We start from the raw sequence: 21,560 nt of genomic DNA, 5'->3' as shown, positions 1-21,560 counted from the left end.
GCAGAGGATCGTTCTGGCTATTCTTGGTCGTTTGTGTTTCCATATGAATTCCTGTATTGTTTTTTCTAGGTCTGAGAAGAATGTTGCTGGTAATGTGATGGGTATTGCATTAAATCTGTAGATTGCCTTAGGTAGGATGGACATCTTCACAATGCTGATTCTTCCAATCCATGAGCATGAGATATTTTTCCACTTGTTTGTGTCATCTTTGATTTCTTTGAGCAGTGTTTTGTAGTTTTCATTGTAAAGGTCTTTCACGTTTCTGATTAGGAAGATGCCGAGGTATTTCTTTTTTTTTTTTTGTGGCTATTGTGAATGGAATTGCGGTTTTTATTTGGGTTTCTGTTTGTTTATTATTGGTGTAAAGAAATGCAATTGTCTTTTGCACATTTATTTTATATCCTGAGACTTTGCCAAAGTCCTTTATCAGTGCAAAGAGGTTTTTGACAGATTCTCCTGGGTTTTCAAAGTATAGAATCATGTCGTTTGCAAAGAGAGATAACTTGACTTCCTCTTTTCCTATTTGTATACCCCTGATTACCTTCTCTTCTCTGATTGCTCTAACCAGGACTTCCAATACTATATTGAACAGGAGGGGTGAGAGTGGGCATCCTTGTCTTGTTTCAGCTTTCAGGGGAAATGGTTCCAATAGGAGTGTGCTGGCTGTGGGTTTCTCGTAGATGGCTTTTATTATTTTGAGGTATGTTCCACGTATGCCTAGATGTTCGAGGGTTTTTATCAAGAAGGGGTGCTAGATTTTATCAAAAGTTTTTTCTGCATCTAATGATATAATCATGTGGTTTTTGTTTTGACATCTGTTGATGTATTTAATTACATTTATGGTTTTACGAATGTTGAACCAGCCTTGCATCCCAGGGATGAAGCCTACTTGGTCATGATGGATGATTTTTGAGATGTGTTGTTGAATCCGGTTTGTTAGGATCTTGTTGAGAATTTTAGCATCTATGTTCATCAAAGATATTGGCCTGTAGTTCTCTTTCTTTGTTGGGTCTGAATCTAACTCTTTGTGTGGATGGTGGCACCATTACCTGAGACAGAGAAGACTTGAGAATAAATAGTATGACAGATAAAAGTGAACATTTCTGCTAAGTTTGAGATTATCCTTTTTCCCCCCATCAGAGTACATATTCCACTCTATATTTTGTTAATTAATCTTTTGGTACTAATTAATCATTAATTTCCTCTCCGTAAAAATCTTAAAAGAGCAAGAACCTTGTTTATCTTGTTCACTGTTGTATCCTTATAGTCTGGAATACTGATCAGCACAGAGTATATGCTCAAGAAATATTGGGATTTGTTAAGTCTGGTTCAGTGGTTCTCAAACATAAGTGTATGTCAAAACTACCTGGGCAGTTATTAAAAGTTTAGAATCAGTGCCCACCCTATCCTCTCCCTACCAAAACTCTACTGGAGTAGGTCTGGAGTTGCACTTAGGAAGCTACCCATTTAGCCATTACTATAGGTGGGCAGTTACTACAAGATAAAGCAGGGGTTTAGATGTATCAGTATTCATTCAAATATTTTCCTTAGAAACCACATTTTAGTGGCATCTTTGTAAAAGACTACAAAGCATGGCTTTAATAATTCAATGGCATTCTTAGATACAGTCAAATCATAGGGTGTGGTTTAAGAGCTTTTGAGAGAATACTGTGAAATACCAGTGAAAGAATCCTGGAGTCCCTCCCATGTTATTATTTGACTTACAGACCATCATTGGAGACCAGGACAGATCCATCATATGAAGAAAATGGCTACCTAAGTGCTGGGATTTCAGGGGCAGCAACACAGTCTTTTCCTTTGACTGTATCTCCCAAATGTCCCTATTTATAAGTGTGTGAAATTCCTTTACTTGGTAATTATTGTAAATGTATGTTTTGGATTGCAGAGCATCTATTCCGTGTTCTAGTAAGAATGCCCCAGTATTCTTTTGTGGAAACTGTTTTCACCCCATTTCAGCAATCTTGGCACTCTGCCCTTCCCTGAGGTAGGGGCTGGCCCCAAGCTGAACCAACCAGATGTTCCCTCCCTAGCATTTGAATCTTGAGTAGAGCAACACAAAGGCTGACGAAGATCAGAATTCCATTCAAGTGAGGTCCCTGAAGAAAATGTGATTAGATACTGCTTCAAAGATCTCACGGAACTGACTTGGTTCCTGTCTTTCCAGGACCTGAGTTTTCAATTTTTTCTTCAATTCTATGAGTCCTTGCCTTATTCTTCCAACAATTTCTGTTTTGCTCAATTTAACTAGAGTAATCTCAGTTGCTTGCAATATAATCTATGACAGCAATAAAAACCTTGCAATCTATAATTAGAAGTACAGCTCTCAAATTGCATCCTTCCTGGGAGCAGTAACACATTGACCTAAATTCTCACTAAGTGTAAGTGTCTGATAGTAGAGCCTGAACAGCACAGTTCACAAGGGCTCCATGGCTTGACATTAGTTCCCCGTTGAGATGGGAAGAAAAGTTTACACGAGATATGAGATAAATACCTTGCTGGAAACTCTCAGCGCTTTCATTTCATAGTTTCTTCTCAGCCTTCCCAGCTACTGATTTTCTACCTTCAGACTAAACTTACAAGGCAAGCCTTTCCAAAGCAGGGCATAATTACTAGGACACATAAACCTAAGACATCAATTTGTGAACATAAGAACTCACAACATTAAATTTAGTTCTCATTTCCTTCTGTGGCCCCCAGGGAAAAAAGAAGAACATCCTGTTCTTTTAATCATTTGAGTTAAATCCTAGTTATCTGTTGATCTCCCTCCTTACCCCCATTTTAAAAAAGACCTATAACTCCCTAAAAGAAATTAATGACTTACCTCATGTCTCGTGAACAATATCTTCCAGACAAGACAAGTTTCTCACAATCTCGTTCACAGCAATTACTAAAATTAAGTAACAACAGATAGCATGCTGAACAAAGCCAACATCAGTCCTGAGTGTGAACCACACTCAGGGAGAGATAACAAGCGTGTTATAGTTTAACAAGAGTAATAAAAATGAAATCTAATCACTTGCAGATCATACGCAGTATAAATAGAGATCAAATGTAAAAGTCTACCAAACTAGTTTTTTTTCATTTTTCTTTTTAATAGTGGTTGCTGTTTGTGAAAACCAAACATAACAAAATCTAGATATAAAACAATATTGATTCTTCATGGCCAATCATTTTCATTTCAAATGGGGGTGGGAGAAATCACCATTCTTATCATTAAAACATGTGATAGTATTACTAACATTTGCTGAAAACTCACTATGTCCCAGATATTGTCTTAAGTCTTTTTAATGTAGATTATTTCATTTAATTCTTACAAGTCCATGAGGTATTGCCCTAGCACACCTATTTAGAAACCATGGTACTGAGAAGTTAAGTCATTTTCCTAAGATCAAGGAGCTTGTGAACAGCAGTGGTTGGGTTTTGAATCCAGACAGTAAGACGGCTCTGGAATTAGGCCTCTCAACCCTCTCTTAACTACCTTCCAACATTGCCTGGCCAATTAGGGATGCAGCATCTGGTCTTTGCTTCTACCTGCACTTAGGCCCTGGTAATGTTTAAGATTACATTTTGAAAACTACTTGAACTAGGTAATTAAAGTAAATATGCTTTCCAGGAGTCAAATTGCTTGGATGTTAATTGTTAACTTAATAGTAAGCCTTTCTAGCAGACTTAACAGAATCTTTCTTACCCAGATTTTACATTAAGTTAAATAGAATGTAGGGATCTGATCTAAGTCCCCAAATGCATGAGCAAGGCCTTTGGTTTTCAAATTCAGTTTATACTTACAGTAAATTTGGGGTGAAGGGATGGGTGGCACTCTGTCTCAGAAAGGTGGCTTCTTTTTCTGATAGGTGATTTTACTTCTCTGCCAGGGAGGTAACTGAGAGACCAACCTGGGACTCGCATCTGGGAATGACCTGGGTATGGAGTGAGGGTGGCAAATACAGTGTGAATTCTGTCAGTCAGTCTCCCTGAAGTCTGGCCATGACCCCAGATGCTTCAGGCCAGAGGATGGTGATTTCTCGAAGACCCTACTTAGTCTTTTTTCTTCTTCTTTTCCACAAAATGGGATGATAAAATTGATACAACCTTGACTGCTTTTAAAAAGATTACCAGAGTTGTGTTTTTTGTTTTTTTTTAATAGGAATTACCTGTGGTTGGGCTTGGCTTTTTGTGTTTTCTGGGAGTACTCCAGTCCCTCTTCTTCCATGTCATTTGCTTTCTTTATATATGTAGTATCAGTACTTTTATTACTGATTTTGGAATCCAAAGCATAAGAAAAGGTCAGGTGATATCGAATGGCCCTGCATCAAGCTGCTTCTAGTGCTTTTGCTATTGGAAGAGACAGGAGGGAAAAATAAAAGCATGATACTTTCTGCCCCTGATTATATATTTGTTGTAGGATATCAAGGTGGAAATTAGGTTAGCCAAAGTCATGGACAAGTAAAGGGATCCAAGATTATATAAACAAGATGCTTGCTATAAATTCTACAAACTTGGAAGTAGGTGTATTCTAGTGGAAAGGTCAGGAGAAGAGTCATCACAATGCTTGGGTTCTGCACTAGTTAGCTGTGGACTTGAACAAATCATTTAAGGATTCTGAACTTCTGTATCCCAGTCTGTGAAATGAGTATGGAGTCAAATACCTCTGTAGACTTGGAAGAGGACTCGAGGACTCAGAGGTCATTTGACCCAGCCTCTCATCCACTGCAGGAATATAATCTATATTATTCCTGGCAAATAACTAATCAGCTAACCTTCCATGAAAGGGCACTTATTTTCTTATGTTACTTATTCTGAGCTCAGTTCTGTGACTTAGCACCTGCATTAGTTGGTCTTGATTCTCTCTATGAAGTTCTGAATTGGCAACTTGGATGGCAAGACAGAAAATGCAGAATGGTAGAAAGAAAATCAGGTAAGCCTGAGTCTGGACTCCATCTTAAGTGCTTCACCAGATGTGAAATCTTGACCAAATTGCTCATTTCTATGAGGCTCAGTTTCCTCATCTGTCAGATGAAGATAATGTAACCAACCTGACAAGTTTGTTGGTTCAGAAATGTCTATAAAATGCTTTCACATAGAGAGTGCTTGATAAAATGACTATGAAGAGGATTAATTTTTTTTAGAATATAACAGATCAGTATCCATTGAAGCATGAAAAGTTTATGGCATGATTTCAGGTTCTTGTTATACTGGTTTGTTCTGAAATATTCTCAAATGTTCCCTTGTTCCAGTCCTAAATAAATAATCACTTTCTTTCTGTTTTAGAGGCAGGGTCTCCTTCTGTTGCCTGGGCTGGAGTGCAATGGTGTGATTATAGCTTACTGCAGCCTTGAACTTCTGGGCTCAAGTGATCCTCCTGCCCCAGCATATCACAAGCACATAACACTATGCTCAGCTAATTGAAACAAACAAACAACTTTCTTGTAGAGACGGGGGTCTTGCTGTGTTGCCCGGTTGGTTTTGAGTTTCTGTCCCCAAGCAATCCTCCTGTCTTGGCCTCCCAAAGTGCTGGACAGGCATAAGCCACAGTGCCCAGCCATCGCTTTCTATATGTTGTCCTGAATTTCCCTTCCCAGTAAACTCACCTGTTCCATTGCTTGCACAGTTAGAAAAGAAGGAAGCTTGAACATGGACTAAATAAAGTTATATGCATATATATGCTAGCCAGTTTGAAAAAATTCTTAGAGATAAGGAGTTTAAACTTTTCTTTGAAGCATGAGGGTCTTCTGAAATAGTTTGGATAGAAGCTAAAATTTGCCCTGGAAGGAAGGATTGCAGCAAAGCAGAGAACATGTTAACTCCACTGAATTCTGTGAATTTAAGAGTAAGATAACACAGAGCTGTGGATCTTATGGTCAGTAGAAACTTCATAGAAAGTTTCCTTAGGAACAGAAGTTTCAAAATATCTCAACTTGAACTTGACCATAACTATCAAAACTTAAAACATGTGACTCTTTGGCTAGGAAAATCCATGGAAATTAAGTACCTTACAAAAAATCCTTGTATGAGCATTTAAGCAAATAGTTACAAAGGTGTTCACTGCCATGTGGTTTCCAATAGCAATAGGAGACTAGTACAAACAATTTTAATGAGCTTATAAAATGGAGTAAATACTATGCAGTCTTAATGAAACATAATGTTGATCTGGCATGATGTCCATGATACATTATTAAGGAAAAAAGTAGGTTGCAGCCCAACATGCAAAGAGTAATGCTATATTTATACATATGTATGTATATATGTGTGGTGGTATGTATGTATTTATGTGAGTGTATAGATATAAATAGAAAAAAAGTTTGGAAATCTAAACATGAAACTGTTAACATTAACAGTTAATTCTGTGGAGTGGGATTAGGAGAGTGAGAGTTATTTTCTTTTTTACTTTAAGTGCTTATATGTTTGAATGCTTTTACATGTGCAAATATTATCTGTATAATTTTTAAAAAGAATAAAATGAGAATAGCTAAATTCAGAAACATATGTTTAAGTACTTGACTACCTTTTTTTTTTTTAAATTCCAGGAGTCCTCACTTACAGGATACCTTTCCAAGGAAAGTGAATAAAGTTAATCTATTTACTTCGAATAAAAAGAATCTCAGAACTGAAAGACCATCTGGTTTAATCCTCCATAAAGACACCCACTAACTGGGTGTGGTGGCTCATGTCTGTAATCCCAGCACTTTGGGAGGCCAAGGTGGAAAAATCACTTGAACACGAAAAGGAATTCAAGACCTGCCGAGGCAACATAGAGAGATCCTGTCTCTATAAAAAATAAAAAAAATTAGCTGGGGGTGGTGGCATGCACCTGTAGTTCTAGCTACTCAGGAGACTGAGACTGAAGGATTACCTGAACCCTGGAGGTCGAGTCTGGGGTGAGCTATGATCATGTAATTGCCCTCCAGCCTGGGTGATAGTGGACAGAGTAAATCCCCACCACAAAAAACAAAACAAAAAAAGAAAACCCCCTATTTAAGCCCTCAAGACAAGAGGGGAATCTGTCAGGAACCCCTGATATCCCAGCATTCCTTTACACCCCTCCACTACTTCCTATGGATCTCAGGGCAAAATATCATTACTAAAGTGTGACTATTATGAGTGTTTCGCTAAAAAGGAGGTGAGATCTGGTCATCAGATAATTTTCCACAATCTGATGTGTACACTTGGGACTGAGTACTGTTTACTATGAAAAAAGCTCTGTGGCCCAGGAGCTTGTCTACTAAAACTTGGCGCTGTAAACCTCTATCATCTACCATTTGCTAGATGCCCATTCATTTGATTGGAAAGTCAATGAGCACTTTTGGGTTCAGTTTTTTTCAAGGGGACAAATTGCCTCACACAAAGAAAGAGTCTTCTACTGCACTGTTAATTCCAACTAGTTGTTTTACTAGCTGTAAAGATAGTGGGCATAGAGAGTGTAGTTGATGGTTTATCCATTTTTTCATTTATTTCTTCATTCATTTGTCAGCAATAAAACATAAAATTTAGCAGTCAGCAGGAGGCTTAGGATTCAGAAGTATTTCAGCTTGAATTTCTGGTCTTATGCTAGAAAATCTTGGCAAGTTATATGATCTATCAAAATCCCTGATTGCTCATCAATAAAATGGGAGCAGTAATAAAAAAGCTGTCATGAGGATTTAAGTAGAACATTTAAATTGCCTAGCTTAATACCAGGCACATATTACATGCTCAGTAAAAGTTAGCTATTGTCATTCAGGAGTTGTCATTCAAAAAATATTTATTGAATGCCTACTGTAGGCTAAGTTTGGTGCCAGATTCAGAATTTTTAATATGATTAAGATATGATCTTTATTTTAGGGGTTACATCTAGATCAGAGGTTCCAAACCTAATAGAATTCAGAGGTGTCCTGAATTTGGAAGGGGTAAAAAAAAAAAAATCACATGTCTACTTTCCACTAACCTCTAACTGAAATTTAACATTTCCATTATGAATGTATACAATATATCACAGGAGTCTTCACAATATGTTGACTTTGTCACCTACAGAAAGCACAGATATTTTCCTAGCATATAAGTTTGGCAGAAATTTTGAAATTTCATTTATATATATCAGTGCTTTGAAATTACAGTAGTTATTAGACCCATTGATAGATCTAAGAATTGTGTTAATAAAGAGGCATTTGAGGTCTGACTACTAAGTTTGCAAATTCATCCTAGAAAAAGTGCGACATACCTTATTGCTGAATATTACTATGGTCACTTTTGAAGTACTCCCCTTGGGAAGCTGTGCACCAATGCCAGCACCTAATCCACTCATCAAAGTAATTTTGGAACTCTTTTTCTGGAATGGCCATCAGGGCTGTCATCATATTACCCTTGATGTCCTGAATGTCATCAAAATGTCTTCCTTTCAGTATTTTCTTTATCTTCAAGTAACAAAAAAAGTCATTGGGGACCCAGTCAGGTGAGTAGGGAGGGTGTTTCAATGCAGATATTTGTTTACTGGCTAAAAACTCCCTCGCAGACAGTGCCGTGTGAGCTGGTGCATTGCAGTAATGAAGAGCTCTCTCGGGACCATTTTTGCACACACCTTTCTCATGCCAAGATTTTCAGTTAAGATTTTCCTAACGGTTTCTCTGTCAATATTTATTTGGTCTGCTATGCTTCTCACAGTCAGTCAATGATTTTGAAGTCCAATCTGACAAATTTTTTAAGGTTTTCTTTAGTTCTCATTATTGGCTGTCCTGACCCCTCTTTATCAGTGATGCTTTCTTTCTTTCTTTTTTCTTTCTTTTTTTTAAATTATAAAGATGTGGGGTACAATTCAGGGTTAGGTATACAAACATTGATTATGCAGGTACCCTTGTTGATGAGGTAGATGCTTTCTTTCTCTTCAGAAAAACGTTGAATCCATTTGTACACTGCTGTGTTCTTCATGGCATTATCCCCATAAACTTGGGCTAACATGTCCCTGATTTCACTTCCACTCTTGCCAAGCTTAATAAGAAATTTAATGTTTGTTCATTGCTCTAAATTCAAGCTCCAACATTCTCGTGGCAGTACACAAAAACTTGCAGCAATGATAATGAATGTCACTCAGAAAAATGCCACTATACAGTGACACAAACATAGCTATGAGACACTGATATACCGAGGTTATGAAACTTTGCTGAGTTGTTTGTACAGTGCTGCCAATGTAAGCCCATGGTGGCAGGTTTGCAAACTTAATTGTCATACTTTGTATAGATTTACATCTCAAATGTTGTTTTGTATTTTGAAAACTATATATTAATTTAATCATATCTTTTTTTTTTTCTGAGTCGGAGTCTCACTCCGTAGTCCAGGCTGGAGTGCAATGGCATGCTCACAGCCACCCCAGCATCGACCTGCTGGGCTCTGGTGATCCTTTCTGCCTCAGTCTTCCAAGTAGCTGGAACTACAGGTGTGCGCTATCACGCCTGGCTAATTTTTGATTTATTGTAGAGACAAGTTCTCGCCAAGTTGCCCGGGCTGGTCTCGAACCCATGGGCTCAGGCAATCCACTTACCTTGGCCTCCCAAAGTGCTGGGCCACCAAGCCTAGCCTAATTATATCTTTTGTACTCTTATGTATTTTATTTTATGCATTTAATACATTTTCTTAAATGAGTACATACATGTACTGTATTATATGTATAAGGATGTTCATAACAGCACTATTCACTAATTAAAAAACTGAAAACAAAATCCACCAATAAGAGAAAGAATAAGTCAGGAGTAGTATATTCATACAATGAAATACCACCCAGAGATGAGAATGAATAAACAATTGCTATATTCAGCAATACAGATGAATCTCACAAGTACAAGGTTGAACATAAGAAACTAGACACAAAAGTAAACATGCTATATAGTTCCATTTATATAAAGTTTAAAAACAGACTAATCTCTGGTATTAGATGTCAAGATAGTATACTTTTTTGCAGGGTGGTAGCTAGGAGGAGGTATGGGGAGGTTTTGGGGTTAGTTATATAGCTAGTAATATGAATATATTCACTTTGTACAAATTCATTGAACTGTATGTGATCTATACACTTATAGTTGTACTTCAGTAAACTAGGAAAGGAACTACAAAGTACTGTGGAAGTACAGAGAAGGAAAACATAAATTTTGCTGAAGATAGGAAGAAATCTCATGGAGGAGGTGATAGTTGAGCAGAGCTTCAAAGTATAAGTCAACTATCAGTTGAAGGGGTTGCTGTTGCAGTGAGCAGCATCAGGAGAAAACAGGAAGTGGACTGTGTTTGGAGAACACTGAGTCACCTGGTGTGGCTAGTTCATAGGGCAGATGGTTGGGGGGTTGGCTGGGAGATATAGAAATGATAAGGGAAAGCAGCCAATGCTTTTTGTTTGTTTGTACATTTTATTGAAGGAATAGACATAGACATAAGTGTATAGCTGGATGGATTTTTTACATATCTATTTTCCTTGTACCCAGATCAAGAAATTAGACATTAACAATCCATCAGAAGCCCTTTTGGTACTCCCTGCCAATCACGTCTACTCCCACCCCTGCCAAGTTAAGCCACTATCCTGACTTCTAACATCATACATTGGTTTTCCTTTGTTGTTGTTGTTGTTGTTTTATTTAATGTGTATACTTTTTGTGTCTGGTTTCTTTCACTCATGTTTATAAGTGAAACATAGTGTTATTACATATGGTTATAGATTGTTGTCACCTAAGTTTTAAGCAGGGGAGTGGCATAGGCTTATGTCTGTTTAAAAAAGCTACTCTAGCAGCTTTGACAAGGCTGGGGTGGAAAGATAAGATGACCTATGTACAGAGCTAGAGAAGTCATTTAAGCAATAGATGATGAGGACCTGATCCAGAATCCAAGCAATGGGGATGGAGAAGAGGCAGACAAATCAGAGCTCTGGAGAAGCAATTCAAAACATATGTCCCATTAACAATGTCCTTCAAGCACAGAGGAGAACACTGGGCAGAGTGCTCAGAACCCAAGCAACATTAATTGACCACAGCATTAGTTTGGGTACTTTTTAAGATTTAAGTGAAACAAGCTACATCCCTCTGAGAGTCTATTGCATAGTTGACAGGGATGAGACATACCCAGAAGCCAACACAATGTGGAAAAACAAAGGATGTCCCAGGAGACTTTGATGATCTCAAGGGTTATTGGATGAGTTTGTAGCTAATTTATTTTTCTTAAATATATTTGGAGTAGTGGAGTTTCAACATAAAATTTAGATTAGTTAGGAAAAAAACAGGGTTGAGGAGACAACAGGGGGAGGGGAGAGTTTTAGCAGGAAGTTAGGAGGGCTGAGTTTGTAAGTGAATGTACAGGACAGACAGATGGGAGCTGGCTGGTGGAGCATGAAGTGAGAGCTTGTTCTGTATCTGCCTTAACCTTGTGCCTCTCAAATTCAGTATGCACATCCTTGAAAGCATGTAAGAAGGAATTTGAGCTACTCAGTGACTATGGTACATTTTGTTGGAATGTTCATTTTACCCTAGGACTGGGGAGAAATAGTCCATTTATACAGAAGCAAACAATATGTTATAGAATAGAACATACATTTTGTGTGATGTGTTAAGATAAAACATAAGACTTCAAGTATATTTCTACTTGAAGAATATATATTTCTAGCTGAATGCTTTGGCCTTCGGCCCCAAGGCCGCCCTTGCCATTAGTTGAAATTCAGAGGAAAAGTTTTGCAAAACCTCATCTTTATCACTTCTGACTCCATGCTCCACTCTCTGATGCTGGGAGCTCCACTGAGCTCTTTTCCAGACGGCATGGTGTTACTCATTCAACAGCATTCCTCCTTTCTTTCTCATTTGTTGCAACCATGTTAAGTCTTAAGTGCCTACCATATTCTAGGACCTGGGAGATGTTTTTCTCCTGTACAATATTGTAGGCTCCAAAAAAGACTATGCCTTTAAAATTTTTAAAAATCCCCTAAGCATTTGTCAAACCTTGCATATATTAAATGCTTTTGAAATACATGTTGACATAAAGTGAAATGGAACCCTTACCAAATCTTTGCAAAAGAGGAGGAGTTAGAGAACAGACAATGAAGAGCAGAGAAGGGGATGAGTAAACATGCACTGCTAATCATTATGAACTAAACATATTGCTTAATCCATGAACAACTTTGAGATAGACTTTATATCCATTGTATCTGTCTTAACCTTATGCCTCTCAAATTCAGTATGCACATCCCTGAAAGCATGTAAGAAGGAATTTGAGCTACTCAGTGACTATGGTCAAGGAAACCGAGACCAAGAATGAGTAAAGTAAATTGTTCAAGGTAACACAGCTAGTAAGTATTGTAGTACAAATTCAATTCTAGCTTTGTCCGGTACTAAGGTCCATGGAGAATATCTATAGAAATGTAAAATGTATGTACCCTTTAACCCAGTAATTCTAGGAATTTATCCTGTAGCTATAATTAAATATGTGCTCAAAGATATAAACACAAGGATATTCATTTGGGTGCTGATTGTAATAGCAGTAAACTGGAAATAATATAAATATTTTTTGTTCGTGAATTTGGTTAAATAAATTAAGAAACAGCCAGAAGGAAAGAGGCATACCTATATATTCTGATATGGAAAGCTGTTCAGGATATATTAACTGAAGAAGAGCAAACTGCAGAACAGCATGTATTATTAGCTGAAATTTATCCTGGAAAAACGAATGCATAGAGCATATGCATGCATAGACAGACACCAAAATGTCTGGAAAGCCACATCCTGATTTTAACAGAGATTACCTTTGGGGAGGTGCCTTGAAGCTCTGGTCAGGTGGAGATGAAGAAAGAGAGGTCTCTTTCTCTTCAATTCCTTTATGAATTGTGTGAAAGTAAACCTTTAAACATGAGTATGTATTACTTTTATAATAAAAGCAGCAAGTTAATACAATTAGATACAAAGAAAGCATGCACTTATTTTAATGCACAATGATGCATGAAGCGAGAGCCTCAAGAGGTAGGGGAGCTTTGGAAGGAAGAGAGTTGAAAAAAAGCAGAAGAAGCTAAGATGCAAGATAGTTGAGGGAAAGGGAAATGGTGTTAATGAAGCTTATACTGAGGCTTTGGTTTGTATTTATTTTTGGCTTAAACAATAAAAATGTATTGTCTCACAGTTCTGAAGGCCAGAGTCTGAGCTGAGGGTATTGGTAAGGTTGGTTTCTTCCCAGGGCCGTGAGGAAGCTTTGTGCTTTTCCCCCAGCTTCTGATGGATTGCTGGCAACCTTTGGCATTGCGTGGCTTGTAGATCTCTGCCTTCATGGTCACATGGCCTTACCCTGTGTATGTGTCTGTGTCCACAGTGCTCCTTCTATAAGGACACCAGTCATATTAGATTGGGGGTCTACTCTACTCCAGTAAGATCTCATCTTAAATTATATCTACAATGACCTTACTGACAAATAAGTTCACCTGCTGAGTTATGGGCAGTAGGACTTCAGCTTATGAATTTTTTTAGGGGGGAACACAGTTCAACCCATAAAGGTAGGTATAAATTTTTGTGTGTGTGTGAACTGTATCACATTCAAGGACTTGAACTTCATGAATTGTGGTTTGTTCATTTTAGAGATAACCAAGTTTCTCCTGTGAAATCACAGACTAATTTCTAAGCTTTTGTCAACTTCATAACTTCTGCTAGAGAACTCGGCAATATTACCAAAACTAGATGAACAGATATCGCTAGCTGACTGGAGATCAATAGGGGCCAAGTGGAAATGAGAAATTTAGGTGAACAACTATTTAGATAAATAATTGGTCTAGGTTGTTTCATTCACTATTTATATACATTGCTTTATGTGAATACTTTTGGCAGACTTGATGCCTTGAGGTTTCAACAACAATGTCTGAGAAACATGATGACACTGATCAGACTGTTTAAAATAACTGTACTTATGCTTGTAACAAACCGTGCAAAACTCAGAGACTTTCCACTCCCTCATTCTTATTTTTTAAAAATTAAAAAAACCAATGGTAAAATATATATAACATAAAATTTATCACCTTAACCATTTTAAGTGTGTAGTTCAGTATTATTAAGTTTAAATACCTTGTTGTATAACTAATCTCCAGAATTTTTATCTTTTAAAACAGAAACTCTATACCCATTAGATAATAACTCACTTCCTTCTCCCTCTAATCCCTGACAACAACCACTGTACTTTCTATTTCTATGAATTTGTCTACTCTAGATACTTCATATAAGTGAAATCATACAGTATTTGTCTTTTTTATGACTAGCTTATTTTACTTAGTTTAATGTCCACAAGGTTCACCCATGCTGTAATGTGTCAGAATTTCCTTTCTTTTTAAGGCTGGATAATATTGCAACATATATCACATGTTGTTTATCTATACATCTGTCAAAGGACATTTGAATTGCTTTCACTCTTGGTTATTGTGAAAAATGCTGCTATGGACATGGTGTACAAATATGTACATTGAGATATTGCTTTCAATTTGAGACATTGCTTTCAATTATTTTAGATATATACCCAGAAGTGGAATTGCTGAATCTTATGGCAATTCTTTCTTAATTTTTTTCAGGAGTCGCCATATTGTTCCAAGACTTTTGATATAATCACTGCTCAGTTAGAAAGATAGAAAGCAAAAAAGTAACTGTTGCTCAATAGATATATCATGCAAAACCAGGGAAGCAACCTTGTCATTGGTGGAATCAAGAGATTTTTAAAGAACTCTGTGATATCTAAAGCAAATGTAGGAGCATGCTTTAGGCTGGTTTCCTGAGAAGTGGAAAAGAAAAGTAATTGCTGACTAAGCTGCGTGAAGAGCTAAGTAGTTTCTACTGGGAAATATTTATCCATTTGGTGCAGTTGCAAGTTCTGGGGAGTGTCCTCATTAGGAAACAGCTGATAATTCCAGGAAAACTTGGAAGAATCACCATGGTGATCCAGAGTGACCCATTTAAAGTGTAAGGCTTATTGTGATTGAACTTTAAGAGATGCTTGTATAAAAGCTTCTCTTTCATTTTTCACTGGACATAAGATATGAAACAAAGTAACATTATTATTATTATTTCCATGCCTCCTGAAGCCTGATGTACTGAGAAGGACCCTAAGATACCTTCAGATCTAGTCGTGGTTTGGCTACTCCTTTGCTACATGACTTTGAGCAGGCTACTCAACCTCTCCAGCCTCAGGGGGTTGACCTGAAGAACCCCTAAAATCTTGTTAGTATGTAAATTTACTCCTGTGGATGTATATAATTGTTTTGACTCCTTCTTGTTTTACTCATTTTCTCTGGAAGTTGGCTATCCAGCACACTTACTTAAACCAACACAGTGTGAAAGGAGGAAATAAGCCAAAAGGTGCACGGAGAAACACAATATCAAAGTCCATGTGAGAAAGTTCCTTTTCCTTATTGCTTTTCTTGAACCTCAGGAGCATGGGGTTAAGTAAATCACACTTGTGGGTTCATGTATCCTTTCATCTAAGGCCTCTCTCTGTTTTACTTTATTATTTTCTTTTTCTTTTCTTTTTTTTTCTGTTTTGAGTCGGAGTCTTAGGGCCACCCCAGCATCAACTTGCTGGGCTCAGGCAATCCTTCTGCCTCAGCCTTCCAAGTAGCCAGAACTTCAGGTGCATTCTACCACGCCTGGCTAATTTTTTTGATTTATTATAGAACGAGATCTCACCAAGTTGCCCAGGTTGGTCTCGAATCCCTAGGCTCAGGCAGTCCTCTTACCTCAGCCTCCCAAAGTGCTGAGATACTGGCTTGAGCCGCCATAGCCGGCCCACTTTATTATTTTCTTTTCCCTCATCTTCTATCCCCTTTCCCATTTCCAGGTGTTGTTCTTGGTTGTATAAATGGACTATCTTTTTATTTTATTTTTTTTAGTTGGAGTCTCACTCTGTTGCCCAGGCTGGAATGCAGTGGCATGCTCACGGCCACTGCAGCCTCCACTTGCTGGGCTCAGGTGATCTTCCTGCTTTAGCCTTCCAAGTAACTGGAACACAGACACGCCACCATGTCTGGCTAATTTTTTTATTTATAGTAGAGACGAGATCTTGCTATGTTGCCTAAGCTGTTCTTGAAACCCTGGGCTCAGGCAATCCTTTCGTCTCTGCCTCCCAAATTGCTGGAATAACAGGCGTGAGCCACCATGCCCAACTAAATGAACTATCGTATGTAATTCTAATGACAGCATTAGACTTTTTTTTGTATGTTACATGTATTATATGATGTAGTCTTAAAATAAAGTAAGCTAGAGAAAACAAAATGTTATTAAGGAATCATAAGGAAGACAGATATTTACCATTCATTAAGTGGAAGTGGATCATCATTAAAGATCATTGTCATCTTCATGTTGACTGGGCTGAGGAGGGGGGAAGAAGGAGGGGAAGGAGGAGGAAAAGGAGAAGGAGGAGTTGGTTTGCTGCCTCAGAGGTAGCAGAGGCAGAAGAAAATCCATGTATAAGTGGATCTGCACAGTTCAAATCTGCGGACAACATTAGAATTAAACGCGGTGGACATCCCCCTTTTGCTTATAGGGAAACTGAGGCTTAGGGAGGTTAAAAAGCAGAGGCAGAATATCAACCCAACTTGACAGATTTAGAATCTACACCCTTAAACACTACACTAACTAATCAAGAAAACGTATTTAAAATATGACTTGTCTCTAAGTTATTCTGAATCGTCTGTCGGATACCCTTCCCCCGTTATTCAAAAGAAATGTTAACAAATCTATTTTGAGACATTTTGCTTCTCCTTATTCATCTTCTGCAGAACTTTGTCACCAGAGATAGTTTTGAAAAACTGAAAACATAGTCTCTTTGAATTTCCTTTTCCTCTGTTCCATTTCTCTTACAAAACTTGGAGCTATAATTGTCAGCTTGTGTCTTGACTCTGTTTCTTGCTGGGACATGATTGGAATGGCAGAAGGCAGCATCTCCCCTCCTTAAACAGAATACCTTTCCACTCACATTGCACTTTTCCTGCATCTCATTTACAAGAAGATAAGTGCTGATGGGCAGAATATGCTACTGAAGTCACATTTCTCTCTGCAGAGATGTAAAACAGGATGGAGTGTGTGCCACCTTTAAGGTAAATCTACATGAACTGATGGTTAGCTAAAGTGATGGCCATTCATGGCAGTCTTAACATAGATCTAATATGTGATGGGAGGAGATTGTTAGCACTGGCTACACTTTGTTTGTGAACCCTGATGAGAAGGAAGAACAATTCTCAAGGGAGATGCAGAGACAGGAGAGGTTAAGGGCTTGGTTGACTAGGAGACTTCTTTCTATAGGGCTCTGAGTATGGATTACCAGAATGAAGAGGTTGAATCATAATGAGAGTGGCTGAACTGAAAATTAATAACAATAATATTGTTGATGATAATAACAATAATAATGTGTTTACTGTGTGTCAAATGCAGGATTATGTTACTTTATATGCATTATCTTATTTAACCTCAACAACTTTATATGGGTACTATTATAGGAGACAGAAATAGGTACTATTATCATCTCTTTTTTTTTTACAGTCAGGGTAATTGAGGCTTAGAGAAATTAAGTAATTTATTCAAGATCACATAGCCAGCACCACTGATCCATGCTTTTAACTCCACACCCATAGAGCCAGTGAGCTTTGAATCCAAGGAATAAGGTAAGGATAGAATGAAAAATGCCTTTTGAAGAGGGTAATTGAGAGGGCCCACAGTGGGATTGTGTAAAGGGTCCAGGTTTGGTTGAGTGGTTCAGGATTTTACTCAAGTGGGAAGAGAGAACACACCGAGGTAGTCCCTCTGGGTGATGTCAAGCATTGAGAATAGGGGTGAAACTGCTTAAAGAATCCAGACCAGGACCACACCCTGTCCTTAGAATCATCTCTTCACTGCTTTCTTCCTAATTTTAAGACCACACTATTATTTAACTTGGATATAACAGTTAGAGATAATTTTCTGCTTGAAACAGTTGTGTTTTAGGTTTGATAGGTTTGACTGAGTAAATCTTCAGGTGAGCATTTTATTCTACTAATAGTAGAAAGGGTTTATAGAAACATTCCCTCAAGTGATGCAATCAACTCTTTCCCTAAGAAAGAGATCCCTAAGCCTTAGTAGATCTTATATGAAAATCATGCACCCCAGCACTTAGTTCATTTAGAATTCCACCAGTGTATTCTAATGCAATTTTTATGAAGTGTCTTTTATTTTGTACTCAGTTACTCTGTAACAAATGAGTCATTGGTTTTCAAAAAATTTTAAATGTATCCAGAACTCTTTTTTGTTTTCCTTTTTGTTTTGAACAGCCACTCAGAAGCCAAAACCAGTAACCCAAAGCTCTCCCAGCTGCTCTGCTGTAAAGATAGTTTTCCTCTATATTGATCACAGTGTTTCCTTTGATAAGAATGACACCTTCCAACCCGTCAAATTGCTGACTGTGAAAGGAGTAACTCACAAGTCTTCCTAAAATGTTGTCCAGCAATTATTTTTTTAATATTTGTGTGCTGCGTTCTAAGAAGGCCTGAAAACAACAACAGTAAAAATGGAACTTTAGGGACAATCCCAGTTTTCTTTGTGATTATGAGATGTTCTAATCCAGAGTTCCTTTACAAGCCTTCCCATGTGAGTTTAAGTGAAAAGCCGACTGGAGCCACACCATAAAACTGTGGTTGGGTACAATAATCCCCCAAGGAATAGTCAAAGACAGATTCACTTGATGCCAATTTTTCTTTTTCTGTCATCCAAGAGTGGCCAACGAAGCCAAGGGTGGGAGTGAGAATTCACTAGGGTTTTCAACAAAGCATTCCAATAAATTAAAAAACAAACAACCTTTGTGAGGATAAGTGTTTGCTAATGTTGGCTGGCTAGAGCGCCCTCATGTGTCTCAGCATGATAATATCATCCTAGGGCTTTGAAAAGGCTTAAGATGCTCTTCTAACAACTATACCGATGCCATTTTTGGAGTTCTCTTTCTCCATATTTGCTTCCAGGGTCACAAATGAAGTTCTTCCTTCTTTAGGTGTTAGTTTGAATCTTCAGTATGATTACAATTTTTTTCAGAAGCTGAAAACATAAACTATCTCATTTTCCAGAGCCTACTTATATGCATGTTCAATAATCCTTTTTGAATTAGTGCTCACTTAGATTTCAGTTCCTGCTAGAAAGTGAGAATAACTCAAATGTCCATCACTCGGTGAATCAAGAAACAAATTGTGGTATAACCATACAATGGAATACTACTTAGTAATTAAAGAGGAAATGATTGACATACGCAACAAAAGGCTGCATATGATATTCCATTTATGTGATATTCTGGAATCAGATGGCTATCAGATCAGGAGTAGCAAAGGACTAGGGGAAATAGGGTGGGTTTGGTTGCAAAGGAGCACTAAGAAACTTTTTGGGGAGATGGAAATTTTCTATGTTTTATTTTGATTTTGGCTACTTGGCTATATACATTAGTCAAAACTCATCAAACTAGCATTGGTGGTAAGAGTAGAGCAGTCTTCCAAAACTCTTCAAAGTGTGCACTCAAAAAGAGCAAAATTCACTGTATATAAATTATACCTCAATAAGGCTTATAAAACATTTCAGTTTAAAAAAAATTATGGATTTCTTCCAAAGCACTAAGCCCCAGCTCCTCTGGGTTGACCTCTCTTTCTTTGCCCATCTGTAAAAGATACCATGATGAACTCTTGTGAAAGTTTACAAGTTCCAGCCCAATTCAAAGTCCCAGTGGGGCCAGGCTGCATTCCACACAGTCTGCTCCCTGCTTCTGTCATTGTACTGGAGATGGTGTGTGCAGCGACACAAAATCTCTGTAGCACTTGGATAGTGAAAAGGAAAACATCCAAGTTTCAGGCCACCATCAAGCATGAGTCCCTGGAGGGAAAATGAGAACTGGACCTTGAAGGAACGTTTATCTGTTAGTTTGCTTGATCCCCTCCGTGAAAGACAACAACCAGTTGTTCCTGAGCAGAAGACAAACCACCTATTAGCCACTTGACTGAATGTTCTGCCCCAGGCAGTGCCCAATATCTGATTATGGAAAACAGAATTTGTTCCTGCAGCTTCCAAGATGTTCTACCCACCCTCATTCCCAACAATGGTGACCTACAAATGTTGATCCAGGCCAGTGGTTCTTAAACTTCACCAGGCTCGAGAATCACCTAAGAAAATTGTTTTCTAAATGTCAATTCCCAGTTTCCACTCGCATCTTGAGAGTCTAGCTTAATCAGTCTGGGAGTGGTTCCTGGAAACTGCATTTTTAAGAAGCACCTCGGGTGATTCTGATGTAGAAGTCTAAAGACCACACTTTACAATATGATAATATGATAATCTAAGGTCTAGAAAAACTCATCCACCATGTAGGCTTTTGTTTTCACTTGGAAAAGCTGAAAAATTTCTTCATTGGTAACATCTGACCCATCATATGGTTGAATAGCACAGTGACTAAGAGTGGGGCTTTGGAGAGGGGTTCCTGGGTTGAAAGCCCACCTATACCTCATTATCCACAATGCCTCAGACAGGTTACTTAATCTCTTCACAGTGTGTGTGTAAGAGGAGGTAAGATCAAATGAGCTGACACTTATAAAGCACTCAGAGTAAGTGCCAGTAATCATTAGATAAACAACATTATTATTCTGTCCAGATCAATAAAGACTGAGGGGAATATTGCAAAACATGAACAAAGGAAGTTACTTCAAAGAACTTTTCATTTAAAGCTTGGACATCTCCAAATACTTCAAATAGTAGAGTGAAATGTAACCACTTTCTGTATGCCAAGCTTCCTACATTCCAAATTTCTTTGCCCTGTTTTAAATATCAAAAATATAAGCTGAAAAACATGTAAGCTGAACCTGGCAGTACCCTTAATCTTTGATTAGGTAGCTTATGACAACTCACATATATTAGCCAGCTTATCTTTCCAAGTTATCCATAATCTTTGGTGATTCTTAAAGATGAAAATAAGAATAATATGTAGAACTTTTGAAAAGAACAAATTTTGACTCAGCAGACATTGGGGTGGGGCCCAGGGAAATCACAATTTCTTAAAATTTCTTTCCATGATTTGGTTGTACATTCCAGATAGAGAACTACTGTTACAGGTGAAAGCTAGGGTAATCTACCTTGTTTTAAAACTTAAGCATCAGAGCTCAAACATGTTAAATACTTTGCTGAGGTCATTCCACAAATCATTTGCAGAGGCAGGAGTTTGATTTTTGTCAGAAATTCCAGGGTCAATATACTTTTCATTATAAGCTACTTGTATAGGATGGAGTAAGCATAGGAAAGTTTCATTCCCTCATTTGCTTGCGAAATAATACTCTGATCTGTATATGTAGGAACATTAGAACTGCTGATCTGGGATTCTGAATTCCTTTCAGATTCCACCTCTTACCTCATATCCCCATTTACTGATTATTCCTATTAAATCTCTGGAAGTGTAGAGAAGAGACAGCTCAAGTGGACCCCGGCTCAAATCTCTATGGGAAATAAGATCATGAACTTAAGGACTTATTCTTTTCCATTCTTAGAGCATTAGAAACTCTAAGGACCAGTTTCATTATGAACAAATCCAAGAGAAACTGG

General features: G+C 37.9%; 1 protein-coding gene across 2 annotated transcripts in view; it reads right to left on the bottom strand.

Annotated features, from left to right (window-relative positions):
- The window catches only part of ADD3 (adducin 3), a 195,324-nt gene that overhangs the window by 156,017 nt on the left and 17,747 nt on the right, over positions 1-21,560 (bottom strand). The window contains exon 1 of one of the 2 annotated variants that reach the window (XM_021714343.1): positions 2,843-2,938. The exons of the other annotated variant lie outside the window; for it this stretch is intronic. The gene's annotated coding sequence lies outside the window, so the exon portion shown is untranslated. Of the gene's footprint in view, positions 1-2,842; positions 2,939-21,560 lie in introns of those variants that run through there. 2 annotated transcript variants of the gene reach the window in all.

This window comes from Carlito syrichta, unplaced genomic scaffold (assembly GCF_000164805.1).
Source record: "Carlito syrichta isolate Samal-C Ts95f unplaced genomic scaffold, Tarsius_syrichta-2.0.1 Scaffold305628, whole genome shotgun sequence".
Lineage (NCBI taxonomy): Eukaryota > Metazoa > Chordata > Mammalia > Primates > Tarsiidae > Carlito > Carlito syrichta.
The sequence above is the reverse complement of the archived record's forward strand: the minus strand, read 5'-3'. Positions and strand labels throughout refer to the sequence as shown.